A 19,749-nucleotide genomic window follows, 5' to 3' on the forward strand; every position below is an offset into this window, starting at 1 on the left:
AGTTACATTTTCCATGCATACAGCATAGTGAAAGTAAATACAAATAAATACAGCAAATACAGTGTAAGTTTACAGAGTACAATACTACTGCAGATGGTCAATAAAGTACTCTGCATACATTTCTGTTTGTTTCTTAATATCTAATCTAGTTTTGAGTTACTGCTTTGCATTGCTAGGTCTACCTCTCTATAATCCAAAATATTTAAATATCCAGCAACCTCCTGGTCCTGGGGCTGCTCGACACGAAAGACTTTCCTGTACCTGGGAAATGAAAGCAGTTGGTCTTCTAATCTCATACACAAACAGGGTGGAAAATCTGAAAAGGCCTGCTGAGGTACTGAGTTAACACACACAGTTTTCCTTCACAAGATGTGGGGAATTTATTGTGTGATTTCTTATTTCTTTTAAAGAAGAAAAGAACTTTAAAATAAAATAAAAACAAAAACAAAAACAAAGAAAAAAGGAAGACCACAAAGGCTGCTTTGTTGACTGAGCATTTTCCTGTGGGCAACACAAAAGAGATATTTTCAGACAACAGTAGTCAGGCTGAAGGGATGCTAACAAACAACTATGTCCTCCCATACATTCTCTGCACCAAAGCACTTACAAAACAGAGGATGGGGCAAGGAAATATTTATCTCCTTTAGAAAGACCCACATCTCACTGACATCTTGAAATGTGAACAAAAAAATAAAAAAGGAAGCTTGTTGCTTATCAAAAATAAACTTCATCTGTGGGCCAGCTTGGAAATTAATTAAAGCAGTGGCACAGATGTAAGGAGGCTAAGCCCAAGAAGGAGGTCATTGCTGGCCCCATCCACAACCTGCTATAACCAATGGGTGTTTCCATCAAATTTTATCAGGCCCAACAGAACCCTTTTCATGCCTTTTAAATCAATTTTATTTTGGGAATAACATTTTACAGTACTGACAAATAGTCTCTTGCAATGATGGAAACGGGAACATAACACCTGGGTGCTTGTGCAGTTGAAAAAAGACAATCTTTGATTTTAAACAGAGTAAAGTTGCAGGATGAATGACAAAAAGTGCATTCAACTTATTAAATCACTGTTATTATGAATATCATTTCAACTTTGTGATTTACAAAATATGGATTTAAAATAGACCTGCAAACACATACCATGGAGATTTATATATACCCACACATTGGGCCAAAGTTATCAGGGACTGTTGAAGACAACTGAGTTACCCAGCAATGAATTTTCCCCATGATTTTTATCCTGATAACATCTTTTTAAACAGTAATTTCAATTCCAGCGTTGTTCTCTTCTTTATCAGGATCAAGAGTTTGTTTTTTATAAGGCCCCTGGCTGTTTTAATACCTCAGAAAGGCATTTGGTAAGGCAATCATGAGCTTTGTTACAAGCTCATAAATAGCTACTGGAGGGATAAAGAGTCCCAAGAAATGTAAAAATAAATGCTAATAAAATACACAGGAAGCAAATACTTGGCCCCAGACGTAACTGTTGGAGGGTGGATATATTCCAAGCTCTCTCTTTTTTCCATGGATTTTGTTGGAGTTTGGATAATACTGTGGAGGAAAATCCCTGCAAACATTCTGGCAAAGGGAAAAGAACAAGTTTCAGTGTGCCACAATGATGTATCTAAGTTTGCCCTTTTGTGAAAAATATAAGGAAACAAAGCTGTATTTTATTTGACTGTTCAAGGGAAACGAATTTCCGGTCCACAGATGAAGTGTATTTTTAATAAGCAACGAGCTTCCTTTTTTCATTTTTTTGGTCACATTTCAAGATGTCAGTGAGATGTGGGTCTTTCTAAAATGGAGATAACTATTTCCTGGCCCCATCCTCTGTTTTGTAAGCGCTTCAGTGCAGAGAATGTATTTTTATACGTTTGTACAGCACCTAGCACAATGAGACACTAGTGTCAGTTGGAGCCTCTAGATAAATGGCTCTTGATCTTGCCAGACTACTGTACCCCTTTCAGGAATGTTTGGTCTTGCATAGCCCCAAATTACACCTCACTTAGAAACTACTTGATACAACAGCAGACATAAAAAACATAAGTATTGCAGCACACCATTATTCAAAATTTACTATTTCATTTTTGCCATATAACTATAAAACACTTTGACTGGAATACAAATATTGTCAGTACTTTTTATTGTGCAGTATACAGAACAGTATAAACAAGTTGCCTGTGTGAATAATAATGTGGAGATATGCCTATCTCAGAGAGCTAGAAGGTACTGTGAGAAGCCATCATATCCAGTCCCCTGCCCTCACAATAGGGCCTATCATCTTGACAGGTTCTATTTTTTTTTAAATCTATTCCCCCAGATCCTTAATTGGCCCCCTTAAGAATTGGGCTCACAGCCTTAGGTTTAGCAGGCCACTGCTCAAGCCACTGAGCTATCCCTACCACGCAGCAAATACACTAATCGGAAGCCTGCTCTGTCGACAGAAGGGCCCTGGAGCATCTACACAGCTGCGGTGTTGACAGAAAACTGTCTAGAAAGGCATTGTACCTGAACAGACAGTGGTATAATGTTGCCCACAGATGTGCTGTGTTTTGTGGACAGACTGCTGACAAAACACAGTTTGCGTGTAGACGCTCTGCGGGCTTTTCCGACTAAAGCCCAGTTTTGCTGGAAAAACTCTCTTGCGCAGATGTAGCCATAATGTAATGAACGATTCATCTGAAAATGAACTCGGGGTGATAAATAAATCAGAAAAGAGGGACTACTCTCTCCCCTTTGCAAACAATGGCATCAGTGAATGCTAGTGGCACGCCTTCGAATGCAGCAAGAGCAACAATAAAACTGGCAGAAAAGACTTCTGCCTTCTGAGTCTCAATAATATAACTTTGCTCTCTGCATTTCAAATGCAAATTCCCAAGCCCTGATAGTGGTCCTTTCTGAGGGTATATCCCCACTTCCAACAAAAACCTCCGGCTGGCCTGTGCCAGCTGGCTCAGCCTCGGGGGGGCTGAGGCCACAGGGCTGTTTAATTGACATAACGACCTTTGTGCTTGACTTCTGGAACCCTGTGAGGTGGGAGGTACCTAAAAATCTATAGTTCAACAACCCCATAGCCGGAGGCTCAGGCAGGCTGGCATGGGTCTGCTAAGGGTGTTTAACTGCAATGTAAACAGTACTTCATTGCTGATGAAAGGCGCTGCGGTTCAAGCAATATATATGAAGTATTCGTAACTGATGCAAGAAGCCCAGAGGGGCTGGGGCTCAGCCCCGGCAAACCTCAGCTCAGATTAAGCACTGATGTTTGTAGACAGACCTGGCCACTCGTCCCTGCCCCACCCGCACCCATGCCTCTCTCCTCTCCTACTCCTATTGTGTCCAGGCCCCGCCCTCTCACCACCTCTGTTCTGTCCCCTTCAGTTCTCCCTTCCCAAAGCACCACGGTCCATGCCCTTGGGCCGTGCCACTTCAGGGGAGAGTGATGGTGAGTGTGGGGTTTGGAGGGGGTGGCACTGGGGGCTGCATGTGACTCCAAGTGCACCACCCAGACGTTGCATCTGGAGAGCTGGGACGCAGGGAAGGGTGACTGGGAAAAGAAAGGGAATGGGGAAAGGCCTCTGTCACCATCAGTCCTCTCCCTCGAAGTGCCAGGATCTGGGGGGCTGCCCCTCTTGGTGGATCCTAGCATCTCCCATGTCTCTACCACGTGTGACAGACATGGCGATCTCCTGCAATATCTTTGAAAGACTTCATTGTACCAGGCTTGTGTTTTACTGTGGATTGGGATAGTATGTAACCTCTCTGCGGGACCCATGAGACAGACGGGAGTCCTGGGAGTTCGAAAAACAGGTATGGACTCTTGGGGCAGTGAGCGTTATGTGGACTTCCTGGGGAAACTCTAGGGAGACGTTAATGCAAGTTCCCTACCTCAGTTACGTAAAATCCAGCCTTCTGATGCGATGCTCCCAGGAGAGGGTGAGTTTCCGCCCGTTACAGAAGGCTGAGATCAAAGCTCCTGAGCCGTGTAAAGAAACAGCTGAGTTGCCTCAGCTCTGTTCTGGACAATGAACTTGTAAGCATGCGGAAAACCCAGCTGTGGAGTTTGAAGGACTCAGACTGGCCAGACCCTTAGGCTAGAGTCGGGTGACCTCTCGCAGGCATTTAGCATGCGGGTAGGTTCTTTTATTGATTTAATATATATTTTCTCCGTCACGCAAACAAATCTTACAAACAAATGTACTAGCTGACAGGGGCGGTGTGCGGGGCGAGGCACAAAGAGGTCACAAGCCCCAAGGCCAGGGATATGAGGGGCAAGGGGACAACCAGCAGTAGGTGGGACCAGAACCTCTGGGTGGCCTGAGGGTGGGGAGGGGCCTGTTGCCTGCAACAAGCATCCTGCCCAGCCCTCCACTCTCCAGAAGTGGAGGTGGAACAGGGGTGTGGAGAGGCAGGGACGGGGCAGAGAGGCATTGGCCCAGCCCTTTCATGGCCTGGGAGGGCGGTCCTGTGATTAGTGGACCCCTGTGTCACCCCTCACTAGTCGCCCTTGCTTGCTGAGAAGAAACTGTGCGGTAATATCACAGTCAGCAATACACTGTTCATAGCCTGTAGAATGCGAACAAAAGACAGACACTGGCCTTTTAGGCAGTCTGCCTTGTAGGGGGACATCTTGGTATATGGCAGGGGGATGTGCAGCTTTAAAATCCTTGCCCAGGCGGGGACTCACAATTCATCCACTCCACACTAGGAGGTTGTGTGGTCATTGTTTGCACCTTCCAGACTGTTGAGTTCCGTGAAAATCAAATTTGTGAAAACCAGAAATACACACCTCAGGTGGGTGATGCCCCATTTAAACACATAATATACACTCACCCTCTGCCTCTGTCCTGTATTTTAAAGAAGCCTGATTGAGGGCACAGAAGCAAACCATCCTAATGTGCAGAAGGAACAGCAAACACGCCAAGCAACCGGCTTGGCTTTACAGAGAAATCTTTGGGAAGATCGAACACAAAAGGAAAGCTTACAAGAAGTGGAAACTTGCACAGATGATTAGGTAGGAGTATAAAACATTGCTTGAGGATGTAATCAGGTGGTGGAATTTCCATCCTTAGAGGTTTTTAAGTCCAGGCTTGACAAAGCCCTGGCTGGAATGATTTAGTTGGGGGTGGTCCTCCTTTGAGCAGAAGGTTGGAATAGATGATCTCCAGATGTCTCTTCCAACCCTTAACATCTACGATTCTACACTGAATCGGAGTTACCTGCACAAGAACTACACTCAGCATACTCCACAGAAAACATTACATCTTGAGTTTTACAATTCCCTCAGCTCCATTTACCATCTTCTCACACTTATGCAAAAGGACATCAAAACACTATACTTTTCCACTTAGCCATCCTTAACCTCACAGACCAGATGTCTCCTGCACAGCTGTTGACAGTCTCTAGGGCAAGAAAACCCTATGTCCCGCTACAGGTTGCACCGCCCTTATCTGGCATGGTTGGGAACTGACAGGTCTTGAACAAGAGAATTTGCCACACCAGGTGAAGTCCAGGGCTTCTGCCCCCAGACAGCCCTACACTCTAGGGCTGCTGCAGCCCCAGCCTCCTCCCCCTAGGACTCCAGTCCCAACCCAGGCTCACATGAGTTGCCACAGGGTGACAGCCCCCGGCCCCCAGCTGCTGTGGGAAAGTCAGGAGGCTCCAGCTCCATTCCCTGGCCCCACCAGGCAGGTGGGGTCTCTGCTCCTGGCCTCCACACTGCAGCTCCATCCCAGTACTTTCTTGTACTGGAACATAAGGTAGAACTGAATTTGAGAGACGCAACCTGTAGTAACACAGCTTACGTAACACAGCCATGAAATGAAGCACACAGGGTCTCCCAAGGTATATGCACTTTTTCTTCTGATCACCCACATAAGTATCAGGGAGAGGGGCTCACGCTTCCACCACAACCCACCCCACCCACACCATCACCTCATATCACAGTCTCAACTCTAACTCTTTCAAGCTGCCTCCGCCACTCAGTACACCAACATCTAACAGCATATGAAGCTGACATGCTTGTAGATAGCTCCCAGTGGCCAGGGCCAGCTCCAGGGAATCAGCTGCAGGTAGAACGAAGGTTGGGTGAGCATGTATCTTAACTCCATAGCCTCTGATTTCACCAGCTTGAGTTTTGCTGAACAGGACAGTCTAGAATGGCAGGAGCTATCCCTGGAGAACTTTAAGTCAAATAACTAAAGCCAAATGGTTCCAAAAATGAGCCAGCCCATTTGCCTCGTAAATAAAATAACCTAAGGGCAGAAAGAACGTTACTGAATGGCTCTGACAAGTTCCCAAAGAGTGTTTCCATCTCATCCTTTTCTCCCACATCCTCATCTTCCTCACCACAACTCCCCCACATTCGCTCCTCATTGCCGCGGCTTCTCTTGCTCAACCAAACTGGCACTATGTCAGTCACACCAAACCTGAAGGTGAAAATTCTTCAGATGCCTGCCCTCATGTACATCCCCCGTGACTGGCCATAAGCCTGTACCATGTCTACTGTGCTCCAGCCACTGTTCGCTGGCTACTTTCTGTGCTTTGTTAAAGTGCTCAGTTATGCAACTCCCGCTAACTCCCTTGTCCAGTATTTCAGTAGACGGCTGTGAGTTGGCACTGGCAGAAGCACCTTACGAGGCTGGTGCCGCCAGCATTTGCCCCTTGCTACGTGCACAAGGCTTAAAGGTGGGTTCTAGTATGTCTCCTCTCACCTTTTACCTCCTGTACACTGTTCATGCTCACAACCAGTAAAGCCAACTAAAAAACAACACAAGGCAGCAAGAGAGGCTTGCTGAACTGTTCCCCAGGTCCTTTCCAGTGCCTTTGAACAGAAGCTCTGTCTTTCCAAAGCAGGATTATGCATAGACATGCTGGCTACAATTAATAATTCATTAATGACTAGACCTACAGTGAATTAATAGCAGTGGCAGAAAACTCGAGACCAGCTAAAGCCCTCCATAGACATCTAGAATATGGCTGTATATGGGAGGGGACACAACAGCACGCCCTGGGCACTAAGAAGAAATAACATTGGATTATGATTCATCATTTTTACCATGGTGGTGCCTAAGGATTCAGACTCATTGGACTAGCACTGTTCAAAGAACAAAATGCCAGCTCCTGACACAGTGAGCTTCTTAAGGCTCGGACCTACATTTACATAAAACTCCAGATGTTGAAACCCCTCACCTACAATCCTAACATGTAACGTAACCCAACTGAATCAGGACGTTCAGAAATAGTGGGGGTTGAATAGTGATTTATTTGTCAGACAGTGCCTTTGTTTTCTATTTGTGAGATTCCCATAAAGATTTTTTTTAATTGTTTGAAATGTTATTTGTTAGCACCATCAGACATTTATTACTGTCTGCAGCTGTTACTTCAGTCCTGGGACATTGTTTCCATTCCTTGACCAGATGAGTTCAAAAATGAACCACTTACAGTGCTAATCTTGAGTTCCTTCTCTAACTGTTACAGTGCAAACGGTAGTCCAAGGGTCACACTGCTGTGGGCTAGCTGCAGTTGACCATTTGCTTTGAGGTAATGTTACAACTTTTGAGCATCAGAGCCAAACATAGACTTTTTGTGATCCTTTCCACCACTAAAAATGTACCTGAAATAAGTTTGTGGAAATGGAGCAGAAAATCTGTAAGAATACAATTCTAGTGTATACATTTAAGACTTACATGAATATGTGCAAAAATCCTTGTTGTCTTTGCCCAGCAAATTGGAGGATCTACTTCTGCAAGTCTGTGGCTGTTATTATTGGTACAGACTGAACCTCCAAAAACTGACGCACTCTGGTCTGGCAACATCCCTTATATGGCAGGACCAGGGATGTTCCTGGACCAGAGAGTTGGGCAGGAAGGCAGGCTGCAGCCCGCATCCTCCAGCAACCCTGGGGGCTAGAGTTGGTGTCCCTGGCAACATCACGGGGAGGAGGAGGGAACTGCGCAGGCCACAGCCCATGTCTCCCAGCAACCCCACGGGGTTGGGGGCAGCCCTATGGGGCCCAGGCCAGCATCCCCTGACAGACCTGTGGGGCAGGTGGCAGTTGATTGGTACCAGAGCAAGAGACAGCTTTCCCCAGCACCCTGGGGAGCTGCAGCCACATCTCTCGGCAACCCTGTAGGGGGCAGTGTAGGCAGGAGTCCCAGCAGCAGCAGATGGGTGAGTAGTCGGCGGGAAAGGGTTGGGGGTTTGGTGGCCAGTGGCAGGGAACCTCCCCTGGTCAGCAAAATCTCTTGTTCAGGACCAGTCAGGTCCCAAGCATGCTGGACCAGGGAGGTGCAACCTGTACTTACCTGTACAGTGCCTAGGGATCCCACTGTTCTAAGCACTGTAAACACAGGGCACAGCTATACTGTAAAAATGTACAAACCACCTAACTCGGCTTCAGCAAGTCTCGGGCTTAGGTCTACAAACTCCAGCTTGGGTTACAGCCTCCAAAATAGCCACGTCAATCTTCTGGCTTGGGTTCTGAAGTACACCTTCCTGCCCAGGCTCGGGAACCTTTGCTCCAACCTGAGCTGGAATGTCTGCACAGCTCTTCTTAGCATCTTACGGCAAGCCCAAATCTCCAGACCCAGGCTCTGATACAGGCTGCCAAGGGGTTTTGTATTTTCCTCTACACTGTACACTTACCCACAGAGTGAAAAGACAGTCCCTGCCTCAAATACATACTATGGGATTCCCAGGCAGAGTCTGCTGTATCAAAGCCATTGTGTGAGACAGAGCACACAAAAACCCTGATTCTGCAAAGAGTCCCGGTGGGCAGACCACTCTGCCCACTGAAAGAGTGGGGTAAACGTTTGAGATCTCTGCTATATCCATTAGGACTGGCTGTTTATCTTCTCCAGGTACCAGTCACTGCCACAACAATATCGAGCTTCATAGCATTTTACTTTAATTTCCTCCATTTTCAACTGTGGTTATAAAAAGAAAGAAAGAAAATAAATTCTGGTGTCAATGTGGTGCGTTGTTTTCAGTGTGGAATAATTGGGAACAATTTATCAAGGGTTGTGGTGGATTGCCCATCACTGACAATTTTTAAATGAGAATTGTATTAAATTGGATTTAGACATTTATTTCTGAAAGGTCTGCTCTAGGACTTATTTTGAGGAAGTTCTGTGGTCAAAATATTAATATTACATTTGTACTCTCATAGGAAAACACAAAATACTACTGCAAGAGATAAGTGATCATTAGTGAACTTACAGCTTCCTTGTTGCAAAAATAACATTTTTGGCCTCAGTCCTGCAAAAAGACTTTTACATGTGCCTAACTTTGCACCTCCTGAACAGTCCCAGTAAAGCCAATGGACCAGCTTACGGGGGCATAAACACAAGCACAAACCTGTGCAAGATCAGGTCTTAAACCACATGCTATGGCCCGAGCCAACATGAAGCAGCATAGCTCTGTTCTTTGCAGTGGTACAAGGCTCACGGACATCAGAGGAGAAAGAACACCCTGTTAGCAAAAAATTCAAATTATCCGAAGCCTGATATGGGACCCAATCAGATTCCTTTTGCTGTCTAGCGAGAAAAAATCGGAGCCTAGAGATATTTCTGCAGCTGCCTCCCTTTTATTGCAGTACTCTAGAGAATGTCAGTGATCATAAACATTTAGGAGCGGGAACACACTGAATAAAGGCTTTTCTGCATTAAGGACCACTTACCCTAACTAATGGCTCATCTCTGAATGAGCAACATGGCCTAAAATTAGCACAGGAAGGGAGAGTAGCAAAAGAACGATGTAAAACTCTGTTGAGTGCCCTAACTCTGAATGAACTCAGAGACGTAGCTGTGTTAGTCTGTATCTTCAGAAAAGAAGAAAGCCATTAAGGTGCTACAGGACTGCTAACAATATAATTTATTAGGTGGGGCAGACCCACTTCTTCAGATCTGGAGAATGCTCATAACTGATAGCTGAGATGAATGAACGAACGAGCTGTTGATCTGGTTTTCCAACTATCTTCTCCAATGCTTTCCAGGCAGCATAGATTCGTAAAGAACAAATCATGTCAAACCAATCTGATATGTTTCTTTCATATGATAACAAGTCTTGTGGATAAGGGGAAGTGGTATGATATATCTAGACTTTAGTAAAGCATTTGATACAGTCTCACATGACTTTCTTATCAATAAACAACAGAAAAGCAACCCAGATAGGACTAGTGTAATCTGGGGCATAACTAGTTGGATAATCATTCTCAGAGAGTGGTTATTAATGGTTCACAATCATGCTGGAAGGGAGTAACAATTGGGGTTTAGTTCTGGGACCAGTTCTGTTCAATGTCTTCATCAACAATTTAGATGAAGGAACAGAAATCACACATAAAATTTGTGGATGATTCCAAGCTGGGAGGGTTTGCAAGTGCTTTGGAGGATAGGGTCATAATTCAAAATGATCTGGACAAACTGGAGAAATGGTCTGACATAAAAAGGATGAAGTCTAATAAGGCCAACTGCAAAGTACTCCACTTAGGAAGAAACAATCAGTTTCATGTATACAAAACGGGAAGTGACAAAATGGGAAGTGACAGTCGAGGAAGGAGTGCTGCAGAAAAGGATCTAGGAATCATAGTGGACAACAAGGAAAATACTTTTGGTCACTTTGTGACACTGTTACAAATTACGCCAACATGATTCTGAGATGCATAAACAGGAGTGTTGTGAACAAGACACAAGAAATAATTCTTCTGCTCTATTCTGGGCTGAGTAAGCCTCAATTGAAATATTGTATCCAGTTCTGGGCACCACATTTCAAGAAAGAAATGGAGAAATTGGAGAGTATCCAAAGAGCAACAAAAATGATTAAAGGTCTAGAAAACACGATGTATGAGGGAAAACTGAAAGAAATTGGTTTGTTTAGTTCGGAAAAGAAAAGATTGAGAGGGGATATGATAGCCATTTTCAAGTACCTAAATGGATGTTACAAGGAGGAGGGAGAAAAATTGTTCTCCTTGACCTCTGTTGACAGGACAAGAAGCAATGGGCTTAAATTTCAGCAAGAGAGGTTTAGGTTGGATATTAGGAAAAAATTCCTAACTGTCAGGGTGGTCAAACATTGGAATAAATTGTCCAGGGAGGTTGTGGAATCTCCATCCTTGGAGATATTTCAGAGCAGGTTAGATAAACATCTATCGGGGTGATATAGATGGTGCTTGGTCCTGCTCTAAGAGCAGGGGTCCTGATGACCTCTTGAAGTCCCCTCCAGTTCTAGCATTCTATACATACAATTACCAGCGATATTCCTCAGAGTTTGCTCAAAGCCTGAGATAACATCTTCAAAAGTAAGTGATGTGGGAATCCAGGGAACTTAGGCACTTTTGAAAATTTCACATATTTCTGCTCTTATCCTACGCTTATTTTTTCCTTTCCCACTAATAGCATCTGAACCTTTCTTCCCTGTAAGTAGCTTCCTTCAATCTGACTCATTTCATGTCATCCAATCAGGTAATGTTTTAATATTTTCAAGCAGACAGTGTCAAAAAAAATTAATCAGATTCAGTCACATGCACCTAGAAAGTCACCTCTTGTAAGAACTGTGATGACTCAGAAAATGCTTTTGTGATTTAGAGCTGACTATCACCCAATGTACTAAAATAAATTGCCCACAATTTCTCGCAAGCCCTGCAATAATGTACTATCCAATTGGCATTGAAAATGCTGCATTGCACGACTATTTAGAGCTTTCCTTTGGTGATAAATAGTCAAATAAACTCTTCTCTGACCACATGAGGGATTGGAAGAAGAGGTTAGCTTTCACACCTAGCTTGTCTGAGAATGTCAGATTTTTAAATTATGAGTCAGCAGTATTCTTTGCTTGTTCCTGAAAGCGCAATCTTTTTTTGGCTTTCCCAACTCCCTCAAATCAATCACACCAGCAGCTCCTCCACAAGTAAGCAACTACCTCTTGCAGGACATGGGACTGGGGAACTCACTTCTATACATCATTTATACCTTAATCCATAGCCTGTACTGTGGGGTCGCCACATATATTACATTGAAAGGAGCCATGTAGGTTCCTGGGAAAACAACATTTCAGCCTCATGCATTCGTGCTATTAATGAATTACTACTAGCACACCCATGTCTAAGGCCAATCCACTATATATGCTCCCCATTACCGTAAACTCTTTCATTTCCAGCAGCCCTGGGACCGGGAAGTTCCCAGATATTCAAATATTCTGGATAATAGAGAGGTAGACCTGGCAATGCATAATACTAAAGAAGCACAAGATTAGATAGTAAGAAACAGAAATGTATGCAGAATACTTTATTTACCAACAACAGTAGTATTGTACACTGTAAACTTGTACTTTATTCGCTGTATTTATTTGCATTTACTTTCAATATACTGTATTTATTGGAAAAAATCACTTCTGCTTAAAATGCAGGTTATTTGAGAGTCCTGGATAATAGAATGCCACATATGAAAGTTTACTGTACTTTGGTATTTAGGTGCCTTAATTAAACTTTGCACTTACACAGTTCCCACTGCCAGAGACTCTCAAAGTATTTTACAAACCTTAGGACCTCAGACTCAGCTCCCCAGGGAGGCAGACAAAGGTTACCACTCACTTTTTAAAAGTATGGCACAGGCATGAGATGATGTTTTGAAAGTGACAAGAAGCAGCCTGCAGCTGCTGAAACCAGGTCTCCTGTCTAACAAGACTGTACTTTAATCACCTTTCTTCTCTACTTGACAGCATCTGGGCCTGGCTCTTGACCCGGTCTCATACGTTAGTTGAGAGCAAAAATCCAGAAGTTTCATTGGGTTTAGATGTTTTCCAACTCATCCCAATGTACGACACCTGGAAATGGCCCGGTAACTCTGAGGAGACAGTCTGCTTTTGCCCAGTCTGGCAATACTAAAAGTATGGCTAGTCACTTTCCTGCAGATTTGTGGGGGTGGGGACAGCAAGGAAGGTATGGAGGGCTTCTGCTATCCCCAGAAGACACCATGTGGGCCTTAGTCCTGTAAATGCTTACACTGAACTCAAAGCACGAGTCATGCCATAAAAGATAACGATGTGTGTAAGCATTAAAAGCTTAATTTTTGAAGAAAGTTTAACTTTTCTGATTTCTACCTTGCTTCAGGGTACCTTGGTTCAGTTTCTGATTTCTACCTTGATTCTACCTTGGTTCAGTTTCATTTTTTGAGCACATTTGTGTCATATCTTATTTCAGTCATTCAAGCAGCGCTGATATTGGCATAATCAGTCTCTTAACATCTAAAACGACAATGAACTTTGTATAAAGATTACATGACTGAAATCCCGTTACTTCTAGGACGCTACTGTAGGTCGTGGGATATAACCGTAGAAGTTAAGCAAAATGAACATGCTTGGGAATTTTCTTTTTTTGACCGCTGAAATTCTCCAAAACATCTAGTTTGTTTTTTAAAAGATATTCATACAGACTTAACGAAGCCCCAGCAATGTCCTGATTCCTAAGATGGGGCTCATTTAGAGGTTTGACTTGACAGCTATTGAGAGAAACATGGCACCTAAGGGGTTAGTGGGTGTCAGACAATCATTCAGTACCTCCACAGAGACAGGCAATTTTGGGGGGAAAAAAATAATTCTCAAGTGATTTAGGGCCATGAGTTCCATTGAAAAAAAATCCATATAACTTGTGCTCCTGAAACCAGAAGTGCTGAAAACCTCTGCAGGTCCCTGGTCAAGTGGGAAGGGGAGGGAGGTGAGGGCAAAAAAGGCAGGGCATGCCACAGGCGATTTAAAGGGCCCAAGGCTCTGGCGGTTGCTGCTGCTATTGTATCAGTGAGGGTGCCCCTTTGAATTCCCAGGTCTTGGGGCAATTGCTCCCTTTCTCCCCACCCTCCCTTCAGCAGGCCTCTCTAAGGTGAGGTCTACACTAACCTGGATGATCGACACACTCAGGGGGCTCCTCGCATCTCATCAGGAGTAAAGGAGATCAGTGGGAGAAGCTCTTCCATTGACCTTCTTTAGTAAGGACGGTGAGGTAAGTCCATTGCAGATATGGCAATTCTAGCCATGCAACTGCCATAGCTAGGACTGCATATCTGAAATCGACTTATTTTCCCTGCAGACAGTCATAGATGCCCCCAAGAACTCTTCACGGTTGGCAAGCTCCTCATTCTGCAGGCCCTATCCCAAAACAGCACCTTACTCCAGTGACTTCCCCAGCAGGCCTCTGTGCCACGCAGACTGTCTCAAAGGGTTAATCACCCACAAAAAATGAAGGAGAACACATCTTCACATTTGTTTAAGCCACAGAACATTCACAAATAGCAGCTTCTGCTGCTCGTGTGTCCACATGTAGGAAGAGCCTTTGATGTGCTGAACGACGTATCTAATAAATACAGGGAATGTGCTCCTCCAACGTTGCTCGATAGACCTGGTGCATTAAAATTCCATGCACCAAAACTGGAGCAGAGGCACACGCATTTTTGGACAGCAGCGTGTCGGTTAACAGCAATTTCCCCTGCTCTCCATGTAAATGATACAGGGTTAAGGCATCTAACATGTGCCCAGGTCTGAGTTCTGTGATAGCTCATACCAGGATAATGAATTTAACCCCATTTTTAGCATCGTATGCAGCCTTCAGTCCCATTAAAGTCCACATTAGGAAGAACTCCCTTTCTAACGCTACTACCTATCAGTGGATGGAGGGTTTTGTACAGCTTTCATAGGGCTATGTGAATCTATGTAGCAGGTAAACAGACATAAGTGTATATTCACCCTTTGGTGGTGGCTGTGGCTGAAATGACCAACGTGATGAGGTAGTCATCACAGATCAAACAATCTAAGTGTATACCTACATATTAGAAGTAAGTTGCAGTCTGCACATAGATAGGATTGAACACCCAAGTAAAGCCGTAGCGTGGCACAGTATGACCGAATGAAGCAGCACACACGTTTCTAGAAGATCTCATCAGTATTAACTCCACAAGCCCACCTGCTTATAAATATATTACAATATAATGTGCCTTACCTTTCTGATCTGTGAAATAAGTAGATCCCAAAATCAGTGGAGCACGTCAGAGACAACAGGCTGGAGAATCTGTTAAAATGAGCCAAAAATAAATAAATACAAAGAGTGAAAATATTTTTTGGTGCAACAAAAGTATCTTCTTCACCTAATGTGCAAAAAGAACTAATTGATTTCTTTTATACTAACCTGGAGATAGACAGCTAGATATATACAGAGAGAGAGCAAACGATGCATATACACATGCAGAATGTACTATATATACTTCTTCAATTGATCCGATGTGCAATAACGCAGCATTTAATATCCAGAGGTCTGAATTCGGTAGGCTACAACACAATGGTGGTTTTCTTTTAATTGTCTGGACTCACACAAAGCTGACATTTTAAAAAGAAAATCGTTACCGGCTCATACGCTGCCATAACACCAAACCCTGTCCTTACAGAGCTGCTGCCTAATCATGCTCCTGGAGCTTTGTTATCCATAGACTGGCTGCCTCGCTCCAGACAGACGCAGTCCGCAAGCCACCAGCTCGCACCTACCATGTGCATGTTGGGAAGTGGAAAACGGCGAATTAGAAAAAGCCCCTGCAGTGGTGAAAAAGAAAAGAGGGCGAGTGGGAAAGGAAGAGGGAGCTCACTGGCCACAGAATTTTCGAGAAGGATGACAAGGCAGCCAGCCCCGCCATCATTTACTGACAACGGGGTACTGCATTTGCGTCTGCCTGAGCAGCTCGTCGAGGGGCTTCTGGTCTCAAATGCCTGACAGGCATTTTAATTGCATTCAGCCAAGTGTGTCCCCGGGAATCAGGCTGCTAATCCTATGAATTTCATCAAAGGGCTTCCTTTGTGCTACCGGCAAACACACACATACCCACATGCACCCCCTGCACCCAGGCAGCAGCATGCGGTATTTCGGTAGCTATATTAACCCAAACCCTATTGGCATTTTATGTATTGTCCGTGCTGAGAAAAGGGGGGCTCTCATTTCGGCATTATGGAGAGGGGAGTGTTTTTATGTTTCTGCTTTACTTTTCTGTTTGGTATCTCTGTTGGTGTTTCATTGTCAGCTCATTTACTCTGTTATTTGAGCCTCAGCTTTGCTTATTCCCAATGACAGAGGAGGAGGAGGAGGAGGAGGAGGAATTCCCAGCAGAAGTAAGATGTTGTGAGTGGGGACCTTTGTCACTAACATCCCATGGGTCAGTTCGCAACTAAGCTCCAGCCAAAAGTCCAATTTTGCCATCGCTGCCCTCCAGTTGACATTATGGGCACAAGAGCCACATGTTAGGGCAGTTTGAATTTTTTTTCTTTTCTAAAAAGCGAAATTTGAACAGAATCAGATGAGTTGCTCCTGAATTATCACACCCTGTGCACTGAAGTAAGTGTTGAATAGAGCTAACCTGTCGAACTTGTTTTGAAGGAGGGGAGAGCAACTTCCTAGCGAAAAACCGAAGAGAACAATCTAAGGGTCCGTCCACACTACCAAGTTTTGTCAAGGAAACCCTAAAGTCAACACACAGCAGCCACAAAAAAAAAAAAAAAAAAAAAACCACTAGGGAGATGGTGAAGCACTAGTGCCCTCTGATGACAGGTTATGTCCACATCTTTAGTTCCCTGGTTGACAGCAAAGACAATGCATTACGGGTATATATCCCGAAGTGCCTGGCAATGCCATCTGTTGCAAGGTGTTTTGGGACCATGGCACAGAGCCCGAGACATCTTGGGACCATGGAAAACATCCCTTCAGGTACCACTTTGTTCAGGAGCTTCTGGTACCCTTTTGTGCCTTTTTTTCCAGCTTCCAGTTTCTGCTGTATACTCTGGCCTCTGCAGTGAGACAGAATGGATCCTGGGCCCCTCTCGTGACCCTGTAAACTATGGTGAAGACATCGTGCATATCACTGGGCATCGTCTTGAAATGACTGACAGAGGAAGAAGACTGGGAGGAGCCTGACAGTGTGGGTGATATGGACAGTGGCAACCGGTGATTGCATTCAGCAGTCACAGAGCAGCTGTAATGGGTACAGCCGCACTTTTGGACTAGGGAAACCAGCACGAATTGGTGGGGCCATTTCGTCATGCAGCTGTGGGATGAAGACCAAGGGCTACAGAACTTTAGGATATGTAGAACAACCTTCCCGGAGCTGTGTGCTGAGCTGGCCCCCGACCTGCAGCACAAGGACACTAAAATGGTAGAGAAGTGTGTGGCACTTGCTGTTTGGCAGCTGGAGACGCCCAGCTGCTAACAACCAATTGCAAAGATCAGTTTGGAGTGGGGAGTTGATCATTTGTGCTGGACTGAATCACATTCTGCTACAGAGGACGGCGACTCTGGGAAACATACATGACATAGTGGCGGCAACAGATGGCACACATCTTCCAATTCTGACAGCAGCCCACCTTGCCACTGAGTACATCAACAGGAAAGGTACTTCCTGATGGTGCTGCAGGTACTTGTGGATCACTGTGGGTGTTTCACCGACATCAACAAGCCTGTACACAGGAGGAGGGGAAGGGTGCAAACACACTCTCTCGGTTCTAGCTTCTCTCCCTTCCTTCCTGATGCGCTGTGCATGGGTAAGCCTGCAGGACATGATGGGGGAACCCAAGGCACCCTGGGAGCTGTAGTTCCTTGGCCGGCTCCCTGGAGCAGGGAAGGGACTATATTTCCCTTGACTACTACCAATAGGAAAGGTAAAGCAGGTGCTGGCACAGGGTTACACGTCACAAGTGTGTATGGCTGTGTCTACACGTGCCCCAAACTTCGAAATGGCCATGCAAATGGCCATTTCGAAGTTTACTAATGAAGCGCCGAAATGCATATTCAGCGCTTCATTAGCATGCGGGCGGCAGCCGCGCTTCGAAATTGACGCTCCTTGCCGCCGCGCGGCGCGTCCAGACGGGGCTCCTTTTCGAAAGGATGCCGCCTACTTCGAAGTCCCCTTATTCCCATGAGCTCATGGGAATAAGGGGACTTCGAAGTAGGCAGCATCCTTTCGAAAAGGAGCCCCGTCTGGACGCGCCGCGCGGCGGCAAGGCGCGTCAATTTCGAAGCGCGGCTGCCGCCCGCATGCTAATGAAGCGCTGAATATGCATTTCGGCGCTTCATTAGTAAACTTCGAAATGGCCATTTGCATGGCCATTTCGAAGTTTGGGGCACGTGTAGACATAGCCTATAGGTCTAGGCATCGCAAAGACGGGAGAGGGAGTAGCATACACAGGAAAATGAGAACTCCCAGAGAGGGAAAAGGAATGTGAGAGTGTAGGATGTGGGGAGTTTGCTGGATGTAGAATTGTGAATCTTCTGCAGTGGGGGTAAACCTGTGTTGACTCACTGTGCTGCTTCACTAAGCAGTTGAGGACCTCAGTCTGTTTCCTCCATCAGCCTGCTCATGTGTTCTGTGGCCGGCCTGGTTTGTCACAGCAGTTCCTCAGTTCCCTTTCCATTGTTCCCAACACCCGCATCCATTTTGGTGACTGATTTAGCAATTCACATTCCAAATCCTTCCTGTTTTGTCTAGGGTGCATCTTTATCTGTTGCCACCTCTCCCATGCAGTATGCAGCAGGGCCATCCAGGTCTCTGCTGGTCAGCACCATGCACCAAAAGGAGTCTGGGAGTGAGTCCCACAGTGAGAGAGGGGCCAAAGATGCACTGCCATGGAAACTGCAGCAGAAAATTAACAAGTACCTCACGACAGCCTCTCTGCAGGATTCCACTGAGATCACAGCGAGCCTCAACATCCTGCTCGGCCATATCGACTAGCACCACAGAGAGATACGTGCAGCTCACAGACACACTGCCAGCCTCCCACTTTTCCATACCCTCAGCCCTGCACTCCACAAGCCACAGCCACTTACCCTGCGTCTCATCTGCTCAGACTGGTTATGTCCCTCACAGTGGAGAACAGTTCCTGGCTGCCAGACACATTTGGTGACCTCAGGGGGACCCCCTGGTCCTTGTCTATCTCAGTCTCTTCATCTGCAATTTCATTCTCTGGGTTAGGTCCTCTGTGAATTGTCTCCCTGCAAAGCTGGGGTGGGGGGTGTAATTGGTCACGTGACTGCAGAACAGTAGAGTTCTAACCGCTGACCAGAGTCACAGAGTGGGAATTGTGGGCCACTTCCTGGAGGCCAAAATCAGCAACAAATCCCCTTGAGGTAACTTAACACTGCATATTCGCCAACAACACAGGGAGGGAAAAGGAAAAAAGTCCCTCATGAAGCTGGAAGTTCTTTGTTGATGACAATGGCCATCTTCCCCAATAAAGGTCATGAATGGTCATGCTGGTTTGTTGACAAAAGTCACTTTTCCTTGACAAAAACCTGGCAGTGTAGGAAAAGCCTTAGTAAGCCTGAACTCTTCTGGCTATCTGTTGCCTGGGCCAAAAATTGTAGCTGATACAAATCTAGGTTTATTTTTGAAACATTCGTTGAAGTGAACTGAGGCCCTGATCTTCAGAACAGGCCTGACTTTAAGCACACGGGTCGTCTGACTGAATCCAGTTCGACTACTCATGAATTTGGAGTTAGGCACATAAGCACGGAAAGCGGTAGGGCACTCCTAACTCTCCTTCCCACCAAGCCTCGTGTGGCACATCAAACGGGAGGCTCATGGCTGCCAGCTACAGGAGGTTTCCGAGCTGCAGAAGCCAGGGAGGCTGTAGATTGTGGTGGTCTTCCCTCAAAGCAGGGAGCTGCTCTCCAGCTCTTCTATCTACCCCATCGGCTAGTAGCAGCACCCTCAGGGTCCCCCCAGTGCCCCCACAGCT

At 45.5% G+C, this 19,749-nt stretch overlaps 1 protein-coding gene across 7 annotated transcripts in view; it reads right to left on the minus strand.

Moving 5' to 3' along the window:
• MAP2 (microtubule associated protein 2) overlaps nt 1-19,749 on the minus strand; it is a 278,566-nt gene that overhangs the window by 150,997 nt on the left and 107,820 nt on the right. For all 7 annotated transcript variants that reach the window (XM_075001215.1, XM_075001213.1, XM_075001206.1 and 4 more), the window contains one exon: nt 14,981-15,049. The gene's annotated coding sequence lies outside the window, so the exon portion shown is untranslated. The remainder of the gene's footprint in view (nt 1-14,980; nt 15,050-19,749) is intronic.

The sequence above is a fragment of the Carettochelys insculpta genome, chromosome 8, assembly GCF_033958435.1.
Source record: "Carettochelys insculpta isolate YL-2023 chromosome 8, ASM3395843v1, whole genome shotgun sequence".
NCBI lineage: Eukaryota > Metazoa > Chordata > Testudines > Carettochelyidae > Carettochelys > Carettochelys insculpta.